Here is an 18,916-nt window from a genome sequence, read left to right as displayed (position 1 = left end):
GGATAATTTACCATGCAATGTACTTAACATTATTCTGCTTCTCTAAGCTTTATTAACATGTTAATTCCATAGTGTGCTGACTAATTTTCACTTACATTTATTGTTGTTGCAGAAGGGCACTCTTGGCAGTGGTCAGAGAGCACATTAGTGGTGCAAAGTGGGGGCTAGGGGACTTTGAACATTCAAGGCATGTGCTCTACCACTTGAACCATATCCTCTCATTTATCTTTTTTTTGTTGTTTTTGGGCCACACCCATTTGACACTCAGGGGTTACTCCTGGCTATGCGCTCAGAAATCACCGCTGGCTTGGGGGGACCATATGGGACGCCGGGGGATAGAACCGTGGTCCGTCCTACACTAGCGCTTGCAAGGCAGACACCTTACCTCTAGTGCCACCTTCCTGGCCCCATCATTTATCATTTTAAAAATAAATGTTCACTTCCGAAGTATGCTTATACTCTAATTCAGGGGTCCTCAAACTTTTTAAACAGGGGGCCAGTTCACTGTCCTTCAGACTGTTGGAGGGCCAGATTATAGTAAAAACAAAAATTATGAACAAATTTCTATGCACACTGCATATATCTTATTTAGAAGTGAAGAAACAAAATGGGAATAAATACAATATGTGGCCCGCGGGCCATAGTTTGAAGACCCCTGCAATTAATGAGCAATCTTTAAATTAAAGAATAATTTTAAACTTATAAATAACTAATTACAGCCTTAGCAGGTAAATTGTGTGGTGTTAAGGGAAGACTCCAATGTATTGCTGTTGCTGACCCTTATCCTGGGCCCCAAATTTGTCATTTTAAAAATACTCAGAATTGCAATTTCAGGGAAATGCAACTATAATCACAATTATCTCCCATCCCAAGATATCTCTATTACTCAAACTGCTAGCACACAGAATTATAAGATATAAAAATAACAAATTGTTTTGACCTCTATAATCAGGGATTATTATCTGTATCACAATAAGAGATACTAGAATTAGTATCCCTCCTATATATTTGCAAAGCACTCTGTCCTTATCCTGTGGTAAAAAAAAAAAAAAAAAAAAAAACATCATTGTTTCTTGAAGCAATATTACATTATAGCATTATTTAAATATCAGGACTGTGTCATTAAAAATCAACATGTGTGATATATGAAGGGACCTGGAGATTATCCTGCTGAGTGAAGTAATTCTTTAGAGGAACCTGGAGAATATTGTGCTGAATGAAGTAAATTAGAGGGAGAGAGATCAGTGTAGAATGATCTTTCGAACAATGGTGGAATAACCAATACTCAAAGACAATGGAAACAAAAAACGTGAGAACTGGTATTCAGTAGAAAACAAGCCCTTTGAGGAGACTGGATAGAAGGAGGTGGGGGAAAGGAAACACCTATGGCGGAGGAAAGCCTTTCCCCTAAGAAAAGGAAGTAGTGTTGAAATGTGGCAAAGTGTTATACATGTGACCCTATCAGCAACAGTATGGTAAACCAGAGTGCAAAATAATTATAATATAAATACATATATACATATATGTTAGTGTGTGTATACTAAAAGCACCTTTTGTAGAAGCAGTCTATTAGGAGGCAAATGGGAAGGGGAGCCTTGGCAGAGGGAACTAATGTAGGGATTGGGGTTGGAACATTGCATGCCTGAACCCCAATCATGAATAACTTTGTCATTTCACACTACTATATAACAGCCATCGGGAGAGATGAAGTTATGAAATTTTCCTATACATGGATGTACATGGAAACTATTATGCTGAGTGAAATAAGTCAGAGGGAGAGAGAGAAACGCAGAATAGTCTCACTCATCTATGGGTTTGAAGAAAAATAAAAGACATTTTTGCAGAAATTCCCAGAAACAAAAAAGAAGAGGGCTGGAAGATCCAGCTGACTACATGAAACTCACCACAAACAGTGATGAGTGTTGCTAGAGAAACAACTACAATGAAAACTATCATAACAATGTGAATGATGAGGGAAGTATAAAAGTACTTTTAATTAATTTATTTACAGCAGGTACAATGGCATTTAGGTCATCAATTTCTAAGATTTCAAATAGGTAATGACCTACTTGGAAAAGTAGTAAAAGCCTGAAATGCAGGGAAAAATTTTCTTGTTCCTTCAATTGTGGACAATTCTTGAAGGTCTTCCAGTTCTAATACTTGCACAACCTGGGTCCTTGATATCCTTATTCACCAGTCTACACAATTTCCGTAACTATATATTATGATATATACATATTTATATACATATATACATATACACATATATATACACATACACATATATAACTATATATATATAACACATATAATGAGGATGAGTTATCTAATTCTAAGAGCTATTGGAGGGTTCTCATACATTGTTTAGCTCACCAAGTCTAGTATAAACTTCATTCATTCGAGGATAGACTCCACATAGAGAAGGCACATCAATTTTTGAAAGTGAGAAACAACAGCTTACAAAGTTAAAAGTTTGGAGTACTGCTGCCCTTTTCCTTATTTGCAACTTCTTCCAACATAGTATCAACAACAAATCTTCAACTCTGATACCTTCATTTTCATCTTGCTTCTTTAAATTATGCCAAGGCACTAATTCTGCCAGATAGTGTTTTCACAGGTTTATAAAATTCCTTTAAGGAATCAGTTGTTCTGCCCACAACAAAGAAATAAGATGTCAAATCCACACTCTTGCACATAACTCTTGATTAAAAGTTGGGGCTCTCCCGTTACTCTGTTTATAAATTATGACTGAGGCTTTTGGATTGTGAATAATTGCATTGATGTTACACAGCACCTAAAAAAAGTTTTGGTCCAGAGGGCATCTGCATGTTTGCTGGGCTCATCTCTTGTCTCTCTGTCCCTAGTCCATCTGCACTAAAAAGATTCTGTTACCAGATATTCTTCTTAAGGGCTTTTCTCCAGTTTCTTCATTTGTTGTTTATAAAGTATAAATTCACATACTGTAGGCCTGCTTTCTAAATATTCTGGAGACTCAGCTTGTCACTTAAAAGTGCTTTGATCTTACATCCTGTTTCTCTAGTTGACCTCTGTAATGACATTAGCAGGCCTCTATAAGTTTGACGAGGGCACCCAGATTATTGTAATCTTTTTCTTCTTCTGATAGACTGTCATCATCTTTATCTAGTTTTTTTGTTTACCAAATTTTTCTCATTTTTGTTTCATAGTAATCAATTAAGCAGAGCAACTGTCTTTTCAGGACGAAATGAGGAACTCTTCGTCAGGAGATAGAATAATACTCGGTTCTGAGTACTAATATGCTCCTTCTTACTTCTCCTTCGTTAACCTACAAATATCCTTTTGCAAAGTAGAAATTGTTTCTTGTTTGCTCCATTTGGGCTTTTTTTTTTTTTTTTATAATTTTGACATTTTATTTGTAGCACTTTCTGCTCTTTCTGAAGATCTTTTATTCTATTCTGTTGTTGGCAAATACTATTTAGGATTCATACTCCAATTTCTTGACCACTGTAAATAAAAACAGAAATAAACATAAAACTGCCCTGCCTTATCTACTTCACATAGCTATTTTCTGCAATTTTAGGTAATATCTAAAAGTGGGAAAACAGGCTTCCCTGCTGTGTGAGCCTGAAATACGGCCTCCTCTCTGCTGTTCTGCAGCCTGGGAATTGGTTCCTCTCAGCCATTGTTCCCTGAGGGCTCGTCTTCTTCAGAGGTGAGTATCTTCGCCCACAAAGGGTGGAGCCAGAGAGCCCTCTTCACTTCCACAGCAGCAGCACCGCATCTTTTAAGCCAATGACACCATCACAACATGTAGAAAAATCCACAATAAAAGCATGTCAATGGGGAAACAATGCAGGCCGACACCAGACATTGAAGAATGAAGATGGCAACTCTCATGACCTGAAAATTGCCAACCACACCTAGTTAGTCTCTCAGAATATGGGGTTTAGAGAAGAAATAAGGAGGATGTTCATAGAACTAAGAAAGCATAGATCAAATTGAATGAAACACAAATAGAGTCAAGAGGAGATGAAGATAGAAATCAGAAAACTCCAAACTGAAATACTGGTCTGAAAAATTCAGTTAGATGAGTTGAAAACTCAGAGCCTCTCCAACAGGGGTAACAGCAGCTGAAGAGAGAATTAAATGAGCTGGCAGATGAGATGCATAACAACTACATACAGCAGAAGAGATTGGAAAAAAAACTTAAAACAAATGATCAATGGAAAAATTAGCTCAAAGAATGTAAATAGATGAAAATATAAGTCTTCCTTGATAAGCTTCAACAGAAACAACAATAAGAATCATTGGAGTCCCAAAGACCCAGGAAGAAAATACTCAGGAATAATCAACAGTCAAATCTATCATTGCAAAGAAACTCCCAGAGATAAAGACTGCATGCAACCAAATCCTGCATGACCAAAGAGTACCAGCAAAAGAGACCCAATAGTAAAGCACCACAAGACACATCCTATTCACAATGACAAATCTCACAGATAGGGATAGAATACAGAAAGCAACAAGATCAAAAAGGGAAATTATATTCAAAAGAGCATCTTAATATTTACAGCAGACCTGTCACAAGAAACTCTCAAGGCCAGAAGACAGTAGGACATAGGACAAAACTCAACAAAATGAATGCTTCGCCTAGAATAACTGCATCCATCCAGGCTCACTCTTAGGTTTGAAGGAAGTATACATAGCTTCACGAATTAACAACAACAACTCAGAAACTTTGCGGACTCAAACCAGCTTAAAAGTGGTAAACTGGGGCCAGAGAGATAGCATGGAGTGTAGGGTATTTGCATTGCATACGGAAGGTACCGTGGTTCAAATCCTGCATCCCATATCGTCCCCCGAGTCTGCCAAGAGCAATTTCTGAGCATAGAGCTAGGAGTAACCCCGAGCGCTGCCGAGGCGTGACCCAAAAACAAAACAATAACAAAAAAGTGGGAAAATTGATTTTTTATAGAGTTTCTACTTTTAAGTTTTAAAGGAATCATCATACTACTCTCTGTAATAATGCATTAATTTACATTCTCATCAGCTGTGCACAAGAGTTCTCTTCCTGAGACTGGAGAAATAGGATAATGAGTACACACTTGCTTTGAAAGCAACTGGACCTGAGTTAGATCCCTGGCATTCCATATAGTTCCCTGAGGCCACTGGGAATGATTTCTGAGTACTAGTACTGCTGTGTGTGTTCTAAAAAAAAAAAAAAAACAAACAAAAACAAGAAAAATTAGGGAGTTCCTGTCTCTCCATCATTAATTAGAATAGTTTGTTTCTAGTCTTTTGTATAATAGTCATCATTGCAAGGTTTAGAATATAATTCATTTTTATTTTAATTTTCATCCCCCTAATAGTAAAATAAGATGGGTTGGAGGGGCTAGAATAAATCGTCATCAGATGTTAATGTTCTTGCTTGCATGAAGCCCACTCATATTTGATCACCAGCATCTCATATGTTCCCTAAAGCCCCGATCAGGAATGAACCCTGACCATCTAGTCATTAGTTAGTGAGAACCTTCAGGTGTGGCCCCAAAGCAAAAGAGTAAAAATGAAGGAGGGAGGGAGAGAGAGAGAGAGAGAGGAGAGAGAGGAGAGAGAGGAGGAGAGGAGAGAGAGAGAGAAAGAGAGAGGAGAGAGAGGAGAGAGAGAGAGAGAGAGAAGAGGAGGAGAGAGAGAGAGAGAGAGTAGAGAGAGAGAGAGAGAGAGAGAGAGAGAGAAGGAGAGAGAGAGAGGAGAGAGAGAGAGAGATTGATGGGGCTGAATGCAGCAAAGTAGGTGTTTAATCCCTGAAACTTCATGGTCCTCTGAGCATTTCCAGGAGCAACTTCCAGCCATAATACCTGAGTAGCTCCCTGTGTCACCACCAATTATCCATACCCCCAAAAAGGAGGGAAAGCGAGGGAGAGAGAGGGGGGAGGGGGGAGAGAGAGAGAGAGAAAGGGAAAGAGAGAGAAAGGAAGAGAGAGAGACTTGTGTTCAGGTGTTATGGGACAATCTGTATGTGTATTTTCAGTAAGTATTTAGATCCTCTGTCTTATTATATTTTTTGGCCTTTTTTGGGGGGGGCAACACACTGGCAGTGCTCAGGACTCTATTTTTGACTCTGTACTCAGAAATCACTCCTGGCTGGATCAGGGGCTCATATGGGTAGCAGAGATTGAGCATAGGTGGGCTGCACACAAGCAAGCACTTTTCCTGCTAAACTATCTCTCTAGCCCCCTCTGCCATTTTTTATTGAATTATTTATTCTGATTCAATTTTTAAGTTTTTACGTATTTTGGATATTAACATCTTATTGTATCTCCCATTCCATGGGATGTCTCTTTATTTTAATGTGTAAATAATGCATAGAAGATGAAGAAAAGAATATTTTTGATTTTAAGGGATGGTGTTACATTGTTTATTGAGATAACATTTGACTTACAGCACTAGATATATGCTAAGGGTGAATAAAGGTTTCATGACTTTCAAGTATACCTTACTGTCACCTCCTCCCAGAACTAAATGCTAATTTTATTTGGTCAGGACTGTCCACATCTGGGGAGGGGTTTATGAAAGGGAACAAAAGAGATGTCTCAGGGGTGTAAAGGGGGAGATTCAGCGAGAGATTTAGAAAGAAGTTTGGACAAGAGGAAAGTTTGAGATGCAGGGCGGCTGAAGAGAGGCTGCTTAAAAGGTTAGCTGAGGTGGCCTAAATAATAATAATAATAATAAAGCTTCATGTCTTCTGAAATCTGACTGCTGTGAATCATTTTCTCGCCACTATTCCCTGAACCCTGAGACCTGCCAGCTGGAAAGGAATGCAGGCACTTGGCCCTGGGCCGGCAGAGAAAGGCCTTACCATCCATCTCACCACCATCCACAAGCATCCAGGGACTCTATAATTTATATGTATTTCTACAACGTTACCACACCATTCACCCCACCAAAAGCACCAATATTCCTTTATCAACAATCTAATTAGACCTCTCAAAACCCTTTCCTCATCAGATAAACCCCAATTCTGTGATCTTAATTCAAGAGTTTGTTTACCTTTGGCCTTTTTTCTCTTGTGTTGTTTCTTTATATCCCACATATGAGTGAAGTCATCCAGGTGTTTGCCATTTTTTGATTTATTTTCACTTACCATCCCTCATCTCTAGTCTATTCCTGTTGTTAAAAATGGCAAAAATTAAAGTGAGGATAAGTATTTCAGAAATTTAAGCAGAAGTTTCTTTGAAAGAAACCCTTCTCACGTGCCGTAGAAATAAATACAGCAGCAGCAGTAGTAACAGCAGGCAGTGGTATAGTGATGATATTAGCAAAAATAGTGATAAACAAGGATAATGGAATTTGTCTTTTATTATACAGTCTTTATAAACAATAGATCTTTCCTAAGGTTACAAACTATTTTTACTCGATAGATCTTATGTATTTAGTTCATTATTACTTTTACAATAACCTCAAGGTACTATTTAAAAATAGTAAAAATAATTAAAAATAGAAAGCTAAGAATTTTAAAACATTATATAAAAGCGGAAGAGATAGCACAGTGCATAGGGCATTTGGTTTTGTATGCAGCCAACTAGGATTCAATCCCTGGCAGCCCATGTGGTCCCTAAGCTAGGTTAGGAGTGATTCCTGAGTACAGTGCCAAGAATAAGTCCCTGAGTATTGTTTGGGTGTGACCCAAACTAAATAACAAATGAAAGATTATATAATTTCCCTTCAGTTTGCACACCAATTAAACCACAGAGTCCAGAGGTTTAAATCCAGCTAATCTGATTACCATCATCCCAAATAATAAAACAGTGTAAAGCTCAGTTTTTGGTAGCAAGAACTGAGAGTTAAACAATATAAAACATAAAATAACATGACCTTATCATCTTTCTTTTTTTTGGGGGGGCCCACACCCGGCAGTGCTCAGGGGTTATTCCTGGCTGTCTGCTCAGAAATAGCTCCTGACAGGCACGGGAACCATATGGGACCACCGGGATTCGAACCAACCACCTTTGGTCCTGGATCAGCTGCTTGCAAGGCAAATGCCGCTGTGCTATATCTCTGGGCCCCTTATCATCTTATAATAACATTTTAATATTACCTTCTGATTCAGCAAAGTACACTTGAATATTAAATTGAAACATTTCTCAAGGATGATGACCATGGTGGATAGAATTTGTTTTGTCTGACGAGTCATCTTGTCCTTGTGCCTGGTAAAAATGAAGTTGTTTCGTCTCATGTATCCTTGAGAGGTATTTAAGGCTCTATCTCTTGAGTTTCTCTTGAGTTTGTCATATTTGTCTAAATAAAAAATGATAAAACAAGATTAGTAATGTTGCAGGTACATATGAATTGAAGGTTGTATACAAAGAGGTAAAAGATATGCGAGGTCAAGAAAACACAAGGTTTTTCACAGACATGCCATTGAAAGTCCTTTTTTCTCTCCTCTGTTTAAACACACATTGCACACATTCACTAGCCTGAAATTCATTAGAAGCTGCCTCCTATAAGTACCTATAATCAGGAATTCAGATGACCATCAGTAAGATGGCCCTAGGGAAAAATTGCATTTAAATACATGTCCCAATTTATGTGTTATGTCCCTTTCCATAACACTCTTCTTTCTTTCATATTGTATGTTTTTCTTCAAGCCACCCTTCTTAAGTTTCATGTTTTTAGAATAATTTATCATTGGCTTGAGATGATAGAATTTCAAACACTTAAGTTCAAACTTTTTATCTATGGAAATTCTCACCACACCCACCACAAAAAACAAAACAAAAACAAAAACCTTCTTGGACTTGGGATGTGGTTCAACTACTAGGGCACATCATGTAAATGTGTGAAGCTATAACTAATTTATTCCATATATGTGTACATCATAGCTTCTGGAAGCTAGGTACTTGTCTAAGCTCTTGATAGTCCTCTGGTGTTTTATTTACTAAGTGCATTCAAACTATGAGCGAACCCTTCCACTTATTATTTTACTTGATTATTTCACTTGGTGTAAAGCACTTCAAGTCCTATTCATTTTCTTCTGAAAGCTACAAGTTCATCTAGTAAGCTAATTTTTCATTAAATATATGCACAAGCTTTCATTTTAGTTATTTTCTTGTTTTTGTTTTGTTTTGCTGTGTATGTGTGTTTTGCCAGATCTGACTGTATACTCAGGCTTACTTCTGGCTCTGTGCTCAGGGGGTCATCCCTGGTAAACTCAGGGGGCAATATGAAACTCCATCGATCTAACCCAGGCTGGCCATGTGCAAGGTAAGCACCCTACCCACTGTGCTCCTGTCCTACCACAGCTTCTTTTGCAATTATCTATCAATGAGCATTCAGGTTGGGTCATTGTTGGGTTATGCCTTATTTTAGCTACAGCAAAATTTACCCTGGTTTCTTTGTATCTGTTTGTTTACAACTGGTTTCACCCAAAACAAAGGTAGTTGTACTTGTAAACCTGGGTGGGTTTACTGCCCCACCCAGGGATGATCTCTGTACTCATTAAAAACAGTATTACTGGCAGGCAGTGGGGTCCATACTTGGTAGAAGACTGTCAGACTACATGTGTTTCACCCTCAGCCTTGTCTGGATTATTTCTTTTGCAACCCTGATTCAGACTCATTCACCTGTGCGTGGAGATACAGTGTGTGGGGTGACTTTACAGGTCGTGTTTTGTCTATTATGAGTAATACTGTGAAGAATACAGAGGAACAAATATTCTTTAGAGTTAGTGGTTTGATTTCTTCAGACAAAAGCTTAAAATTCCAGCCACTCTGGGGCCGGGGAAGGGGGCGCTAGAGGTAAGGGTGTCTGCCTTGTAGCGCTAACCAAGGAAGGACCATGGTTCTATTCCCCCGGCGTCCCATATGGTCCCCCCAAACCAGGGGCGATTTCTGAGCGCATAGCCAGGAGTAACCCCTGAGCGTCAAACGGGTGTGGCCCAAAAAAACAAACAAAAAATTCCAGCTACTCTCTTTGCTATTAATGCTATTTCTTTTTTCAGAAAAGACCAGTTCTCTATCACTGCTTATGTTTAACCAACTAACTAATTTATTCCATATATGTGTATAGCATAGCTTCTGGAAGCTAGGTACTTGTCTAAGCTCTTGAGATGCCATAACAAACCAGAAAAATGTCCCTGATCTCAAAAAACTTATTTTTAATTAGGCAGTTGACAAAAAAATAGAATGTATCACAATTATTAAATTATTTCATTGTTAAAAGATAATGAAGATTACATTTTTAGGACCAAAGAACCATTAGAGTGGGTAGAGCATTTGCCTTGCTTGGGTTTCTATCTCATGTACCTCAAAGAATCCCCTGATCCTGCCAGGAGGTAGATCTTTTTTAAGTGCAGAGCCAAGAGTAACCCTGAGCACTGCCAGGAATAATTCTTTTTTTAAGTGCAGAGCCAAGAGTAACCCTGGGCACTGCCAAGTGTGGGCCCTCAAACAAATAAACAAACAAACAAAAAAAAAACTTTAGAAAGTTGACAGGGTGGAAATAAAGTTTAGTTTGCGATATACTCTAGCATGGTAAGAAGCCAGAGCAATAGTAAGAGGGTAAGGCACATGCCTTGCACACAGCTGACTCTTGCTCAAACCTGGCACCACATTTGAGTCCTCTGAGCCTTTCACAAAGTGATCCCTGAGCACAGAGACAGAAGTGAGTCCTGACCACAGTGATGCATGCCCCTTTTCAAAAGAAAAAAAAAACAGCATTTCATTAAAAAAAAAAATTGATCAGACTTGGGGCCCGAGAGATAGCATGGAACTAAGGTGTTTGCCTTGCATGCAGAAGGACGGTGGTTCGAATCCCGGCATCCCATATGGTCCTCCGAGTCTGCCAGGAGTTATTTCTGAGCATAGAGTCAGGAATAATCTCTGAATAGGGCCCACAGGGAAACAGAATAGCAAACCATTCAGCTGTTCCTTTTTTATTGAATTAATTCTGCATTATAGCATTATACAAGTTTTAGCTTGAATCATTATAAATCAGCTTGTGTAGATGCAACATCAACTACCACTCAAATGTCCTTTCCACCACCACAAAATTGTCCCCTTTTACCTACCCACATTTCCCCTTCCCTTCTGGTAACCACTAGTTGGTCTTACAGTCAAGGAAGTTTATTTTCGTTTTATTTGGCTCATCCCTTTGTTTGTTCTTCCTATGTACAACATTTAAGTGAAATTCTGTTTATCAGTCTACTTCACTAATCAACTCTGGACTTTCTTGGCGTGGATTTCTGCTCCTTGTGGTCTGTAACCCATGTATTATTCCACTAAGGAATATATTTTATCACTCTCAAACTTGGTTAAATTTTTTATTACATTTATTTAAAGAACCATGATTTACATAGTTATTATAGTTGAATTTTAGGCATGTAAAGTTTCAACACCACTCCCACCACCAGTGTCAACTTTCCTTTTTCAGCATTCCCAAGCTTCATCTCCGCACCCCCTACCCTTGCCTGCCACCTGACAGATACATTAAAAATTTCCAGCAGTTGGACCTTAAATTTTATGTTTTCAGTATTGTTGCACCTGTGTTTTACATATATATAGCAATAACACTCACCCAAATCATCAGCATAATTGAAGCCCCAACCCCACCCTCTTCACCCATTATTTTCCTTTTTCATCTTCTTTCCCAGCCTTGATTTCCAAACTTAGTTAAGTTTAAGGGAAAAAATTACCCCCAGTGTGTGTGGGAGGGCTACCCACAGTGGGTAGAGCATTTGCCTTGCATGCTGCCAACTAGGGTTCAATCCTCAGCATCCTATATGGTCTCCTGAGACTGCTAGAGTGACTCCTGAACACAGAGCCAGGAGTAACCCCTGAGCACTTCTAGGTGTGCCCTCCCCCCACAAAAAAAATTACCCTTGGCTCTAGAGAGATAGTACTGCTAGTAAGATGTTTGCATTGCATAATGCTGACAGGGGTACTATCTCTAGTACCCTTATCAAGTACTCTGAGTACATTCCAGGAGAGATCCCGGAGCACAGAGTAAGCCCTAGGCACTACCAGATGTGGCCTAAAGGTCAAAAAAGAAAATAAGTATTGTCTTTTTCTAAGACTTTTAGAAATTAAAGATTTCATGGTTTGTTGCAAGTCAGCCCTTGATGGGGCTGGAAGGTGATGGGATGGAGGATGAGGTCTTTCTCCTCCAGCTCAGACCACGCATCTGCCACCCTGTTCAGCCGGCGGGTCTGAGGGTTCATGATAGCAGCAGGTAGAAAATTCACAGGCAGGTTTCAGGAGACATCAGCTTTATTCAGTGGAAGAAGGCCGAAGAATCAGCCCCAGAATGAGCCCCAGCCTTCCTCAGACCCTTGCTTTTATACATAAGACTCAGGTACCACCTTAGGGTGGGAGCAGAATACCAAGTAAGAAATAATCCAATGTACTATTACCGGGCCCGGAGAGATAGCACAGCGGCGTTTGCCTTGCAAGCAGCCGATCCAGGACCAAAGGTGGTTGGTTCGAATCCCAGTGTCCCATATGGTCCCCCGTGCCTGCCAGAAGCTATTTCTGAGCAGGCAGCCAGGAGTAACCCCTGAGCACCACCGGGTGAGGCCCAAAAACCAAAAACCAAAAAAAAAAAAAAAAAAAAAAAAAAAAAATATATATATATATATATATATATATATATATACACTATTACCAGGTCACACCCTAGGGTGGGGCACAATTATTGATTAGGGTAGAATCAGTAACTCAACAATGGTTCGTGATCCTTACCCCCTCCAGGAAAGGGGGAAATGGCACCTACTATTATCCTCAGCTGTGTGCATTGATATCACCAAGGCAACAAGGAAGAAAAGAGCTGAGAAAAGATAAGGGGAAATGTAAACTATATTGGGAAATGTAAACTATATTCTAGGACAGAGTTTCTCCACTTTGGCCCTATCAATATTTTTGGAGAGGATTCTTTGGGGGGAGTTTGAAGATAGAAGAATATTTTATTCTGTGCACTGTAGAAAAAGTGGGTAAAGTTAAGTAGAAATTAAGCACGATTAGCACATTCTCAGTCATAAAAATTAAAAACAATTGTAGGACCGAAGTGATTGCACAGTGGTAGGGCATTTGCCTTGCACACGACTGATCCAGGATGGACCGCGGTTCAATCCCCCAGCGTCCCATATGGTCCTTCAAGCCAGGAGTGATTTCTGAGTGCATAGCCAGGAGTAATTCCTGAGCGTCACCAGGTGTGACCCAAAAAACATAAATAAATAAATAAATAAATAAATAAATAAATAAATAAATAAATAAATAAATAAAAGAATTGCAGGTTTTATCAAATGAAAAATCACCCCCAGTTAAAGCTGGCTGTCATGGGATAATGCAGATATATCTACTATCTATAATACTCAGATCGTTTTTACCCTCAAAAATTGTCTAAAACCGGGGTGGGGCAAAAAAAAAAGTCTAAAACCAAAAGGAAGTCTGATTAATCTATAATGTTAAAAACTACAACTAAGGTAGTGATTAAAGTCAACAGAAATCAAAAATTCATTTTAGCATTACAATTGGATGCTATCCAATCTGAACTCTTTCCCATGATTATGTGTTTATTTTGCCTAGACAAGAGAACATTTTGTATAAATGTTTGTGTTTGCTCATGTGATCAAGAAATGTAACCCCCATGAAAACAATGTTATCAACTGTTGATGGAAGTAGAAAGCTGAACTTTGATGACTTTGGTCAAAGCGAAGCTCATCCTTTCCCCTCTTTTACGTGAAATAAAGTCTTAGTCTGAACACGCACCTGCCTATTTAGCTCAATAGTTAAGTCTGGTCTGGCTGTGGTATAAAAATAGACATTCCTCTGTCTGAATATAAAAATAGCACTTACCCAACAAAAGCCAAACCTCTTAGATCTGCAAGTGGTGTTTACTTTTATTTAAAAAAAAAAAAACATTTCCTCAAGTGTTTATTTTGGAATTCTGTAGGTGTTCTAGTATTGATGAGTAAGTATATAGAACTCAGGGGTGAGCCTGGACAAGCACATTCTGCTGGAGCTAAGAGGTTGGGGGGGAAGGGGTCTTGTGATTATCAATTTTTTTATATTCAAAATATATTTCTCATGTGGAACATTATGAGTCCATTGTAATAATTGCAAGAATTGTAACTAGTAGTCTTTTCTGGTGGTGAACACTTAACATTAATTCATTTATTCAACACTTATTCAAAGCCTTCCTTTCACTATTCCAGAGTTCTCTAGACTATATCAGTAAACAAACAAACAAACAAACAAATAAAAAATCTTGGCTCTTGCAGAGATTATTTTTAAGTAGATTACATATAATTTATAATCATTTAATGTATATTTAAAGTAGATTAAATGGTACAAAGTGAAAGATATCAAACTTAGCAACTTTCCTTTAAGGTCTACTTCGGGCATTTTAGACATTGCATGACCCATTGTCTCTCAACTTTGCTATTGTAATGCAAAAGAAGCACTCAAGATTTTTATATTTAAACCATTGTGATTTACAAAGTTATTCATAGTTGGATTTTAGACATGCAGTATTTCAGGACCAATCCCACAACCAGTATCAACTTTCTTCCACTGTTCTGAAAGTCTATCTCTCAGGAGGTATGCTACCACCCTCCACTCCATCCTGTTAGTACAAGCCTGTTTTTTATTTTGATTGTTCGAGTTTGAATCTCATGATTTTATTGTTCTTGACTCCATGGCTTGGATATTTAGTTCTGTTTTTTCTGAACACCACCAATGCACCTGAGGCTCCTTGGCCCTGTCCTTTCATATTTGTCTTTTTTCTCCTTCACTCAATTATTTTACTTTTCCTCATTATACACTGGGGCCTAGAGTGTTCTTATTCTTGACAACCCCCACTTAAACCATTGTGTTTCTTTATGCAGTTATTCTAAACACCACATATAAGTGATATTATAATATATTTATCCTTCTTCTGTTTTTTTTTTATATTGAAAGTGAAGGCCCTGGAGAGATAGTACTGCAGACACAGCATTTGCCTTACACACGGCCAACCCAGATTCAATCTCTGGTATCCCTGGTTCACTAAGCACTACCAGGAGTGATCCCTGAATGCAGAGCTAATAGTACACCGTAAGAACTACTAGGTGTGCCCCCTCCCCACCAAAATAAAAATGGCTGGGCTCAAATGGAACATTAATTCAAATAAAACAAACATGTGGCCAAGACTAACCCGTGAGCATCTCCAGATCTGTCTCAAAAAAAAACAAAACAAGGAGCTAGAGAGATAGCATGGAGGTAAGGTGTTTGCCTTGCATGCAGAAGGTCGGTGGTTCGAATCCTGGCATCCCATATGGACCCCCGAGCCTGCCAGGAGCGATTTCTGAGCATAGAGCCAGGAGTAACCACTGAGAGCTGCTGGGTGTGACCCAAAAAACAAAAACCAAACAAACAAACAAACAAAAAAACCCAAATACAGTGATCCTGACCCAGGTGAACCCCATTGAAAAGGTAACAATCAATAGAGAACCAGAAGAAGGAAAGTCAGATTTGAGGTTTTATTACATAGGGATTTTCAACTTTTTTTTAAAATATATTTTTATTTAAGTTACATGATTATAGTTGGGTTACAGTCACAAACAGAATGTCCCCTTCACCAGTGAAACATTCCTCCCTCCCAATTCCCCCTTCCCCTTCCCATCTCTTGCCTGTATTCAAGATAGGCATTCTACTAGTTATTTGTTTTTAAATTCAGTAAATTGTTTTTTGGTTTTTTTGTTTTTGGGCCACACCCGGTGACGCTCAGGGGTTACTCCTGGCTATGAGCTCAGGAGTCGCTCCTGGCTTGGGGGAACCATATGGGACGCTGGAGGATCGAACCGTGGTCCATCCTAGGCTAGCGCTGGCAAGGCAGACACCTTACCTCTAGCTCCACTGTGCCGGCCCTGTTTTTTGTTTTTGTTTTGTTTTTTTTTTGTTTTTCTTAAAGGATAAGGGTTAAAAAAAGAATAATAAAGGTGTGACAGTGGCAATTGCCGTTGTTTGCATAGACCCAGAAAAATATGGGGAAAACGGAAAAAAAAAAACTTTAGTGTTGGTGTACCCATTTGAGACCCTGGATTTGGTGTAGATAGCTCCATCCTTAATTATTTGACACAACACTTTAGCCTGATTACAAGAGGGCCTCACCCCCGAAGTTTATTGGCATAAGACCGACTCTGGGCTCCAGGCATATCAGTCTGTCCAATCCGAGTCATTCTCCATGGTCCTGGTGAAATTTTTTCACACTTTAGCTGTTGTTGGTATCAGGTTCCTATATTTAAAGATTCTAGATTCTATGCATTTCTTTCATCGAAGTCAGGCTGATGTGGAGCATCCTCTAGTTTCAGCACACCATTAGATGTGCAGCGATCTACCCTGCAAGCAGGCTGTTGCTGAGTCGTCTGGGTGTTGAGAGCACTCTTTGGAGTAAGACAATGCCAGAGCAGTGGTTGGTCTTCCCTGGTAGAGGTTTGGATCCTGGTAATGTTATACACAATTGTGGTTGTTTATCCATTGTTCAAAGGTGTATGGACATTGCCCATTCTTCTGAGGCCTAAGCCAAATCATTTATGCCAATGTTCAGGGTATAAGGCTTAACTGAATTACCAACTTCGTGTTCCCATCTCTATTAGATAAGAACTTGTTTGCATATGTATTATTTTCCCATTTTAATGTGCCTATGCAAAAGAGAAACATTGCCACAAGATATTGTTGGTGCATCTGGGGGCCGACAAATAAAGTCCAACATTCCCCGTAACTTGGTTCAAACATGAATTCTATACAGAGATACACTTCTACCATTATTGCTAATAAAACAGATCTCAATGGGGGAAAAGCAAACAATCAAATTAATAAAAAAAAAACAGTGGGCAAAATTGTCACTATAAGAAGATATTCTAAAAGAGTTATAGATGTTAAGGGAATACATCTGAGATATACAAGGAGATACACGTTTCTTTTTTGTGTTTTAGAAATAGTCAAGAGGGAGGGTGTTGTTTCTGAGACGCCACTTTGGTCTGTGATTTGGCCAACCAAAGAGCACATGGAGCATGTCACCCAGGTGTTGCCTGCTGAAGCTTCTGACTCCCCAGAGGTATTTGCTATCTAATTGCTGGAAGCCGGAAATTCACCAGTCCCCTCCCCGACTCCTGCAGGAACAGGGAAGCCTGGGGTCTCCTTTAAACTGCTCCTCACCAGAACCCACTTGCTGGGACCCTGAGCAGGCGGCCAAAGGTTGCCCTGGGGACCCGGAGGAAGGAGAGAGAAGGCTATGGGGGGGGGGGGGGGCAGCTGAGACTGCATCTTCCACTAAGTTTGGTCAGAAAGCTGGAGCCATGTCAGACCCATGTTGCCTGCTGAAGTTTCAGACTCCCCCCAAAACATTACTGTGAAAGATATGCAAACCACCTTGGTCAAAATACAGATCATTAGTACAAAAAAAAATGGTTGAATGTTGGGTAATAAGAGGTTGGAGGGTCTTCTAATTTCATCACACCATGAGGGGACAAAGGTCTGATTCTGGCGGTTGAAGGTGTGGTGAGGGCTGGGGGGGGGCAATAAATTATAATTTTTAAAAAAAGAAAACAAAGTTTAACCAGAACTTCAACCCATTAAGAATTTTTGCCACATTCTAATCTTCAACAAAACTATAGAATGAAAGTTTATAATAGAATGCTGTTGCAATTCAGTTACAGTATTGATTCTTCAAGTATTTTTATTTGGGGTGGGTCACGCCTGGCAATACTCAGGTTACTCCTGGCTCTATGCTCAGAAATTGCTCCTGGGATGCATACAAGACAAACACCCTACCTCCATGCTATCTCTCCAGTCCCTCTTCAAGTGTTTGTTTTTTTTTTAAGCCAGTCAAATTGAGCAGTGGGGAGATTATATATCAACTTTTGTGATACTAACGTTAATAAGTTCTGATAAACCACTGCCATCAGACCAGCCTTCAAGTGTTTTTAAATGAAATTGATTATAATTTTCACAGAATCAAAAAGCTGAACTATTTCTAAATTATTAATACATTTATCTAATAAAATTTTGTTGGCTTTGGTTTCTGTTATGTGAGAAAAATATCATATGAGACTCAGATACCATCTGTGCAGTTAGGCCAGAATTTAGGTCTGCAGTGTCTCTAGAACTCAGGCCCAGTGCTTGGGACTTCTAGAATTCCCAGAACAAATAGCTCTCAGAGAACCAGTGAGAATCATGGACACACACATGCTTGTGGATAGATGATATATGTCTAGTTGAAATGTCTTTGTATCCTCCAGCTAACACCATGCACCAAGGTCAAATGCAAATAAATTCAAGACCTTGATATCAGACCTGAAACCATAAGGTATATAGAACATCATGTAGGTAAAACACTCCAGGACATTGAAACTAAAGGCATCTTCAAAGAAGAAATAGCACTCTCTAAACAAGTAGAAGCAGAGATATACAAATGGGACTATATTAAACTGAGAAGCTTCTGCCCCTCAAAGGATGTAATGCCTAGGATACAAAAGCCATCCACAGAATGGAAGAAGCTATTCACCCATCAGATAAGGGACTAATATCTAAGATATACAAGGTACTGACAGAGTTTAACAAAAAAAAAAAATCTACCCCCATTAAAAAATGGGGAGAAGAAACGAATAATTTTTCAAAGAAGAAATATAAATGGCCAAAAAAATGCTCCACATCACTAATCATCAGGGAGATGCAAATCAAAACAACAATGAGGTACCATCTCACACCACAAAGACTGGCATACATCACAAAAAACAAGAACACTCAGTGCTGGCAGGGATGTGGAGAGAAAGAAACTCTCATTCACTGCTTGTGGGAATGTCATCTAGTCCAGCCCTTATGGAAAACAATATGGAGATTCCTCAAAAAAACTGGAAATTGAGCTCCCATTTGATCCAGCTATAGCACCCAGGAACATAAAAATCCAA

The 18,916-nt window shown here is 39.1% G+C and overlaps 1 pseudogene; it reads right to left on the bottom strand.

The window, feature by feature from the left end:
- Nucleotides 1-1,952: 1,952 nt before the first annotated feature.
- The window catches only part of LOC126032215 (centrosomal protein of 70 kDa-like), a 48,914-nt pseudogene continuing 31,950 nt past the window's right edge, over nucleotides 1,953-18,916 (bottom strand).

This window comes from Suncus etruscus, chromosome 16, assembly GCF_024139225.1.
Source record: "Suncus etruscus isolate mSunEtr1 chromosome 16, mSunEtr1.pri.cur, whole genome shotgun sequence".
In the NCBI taxonomy this organism is placed as follows: Eukaryota; Metazoa; Chordata; class Mammalia; order Eulipotyphla; family Soricidae; genus Suncus; species Suncus etruscus.
The sequence above is the reverse complement of the archived record's forward strand: the minus strand, read 5'-3'. Positions and strand labels throughout refer to the sequence as shown.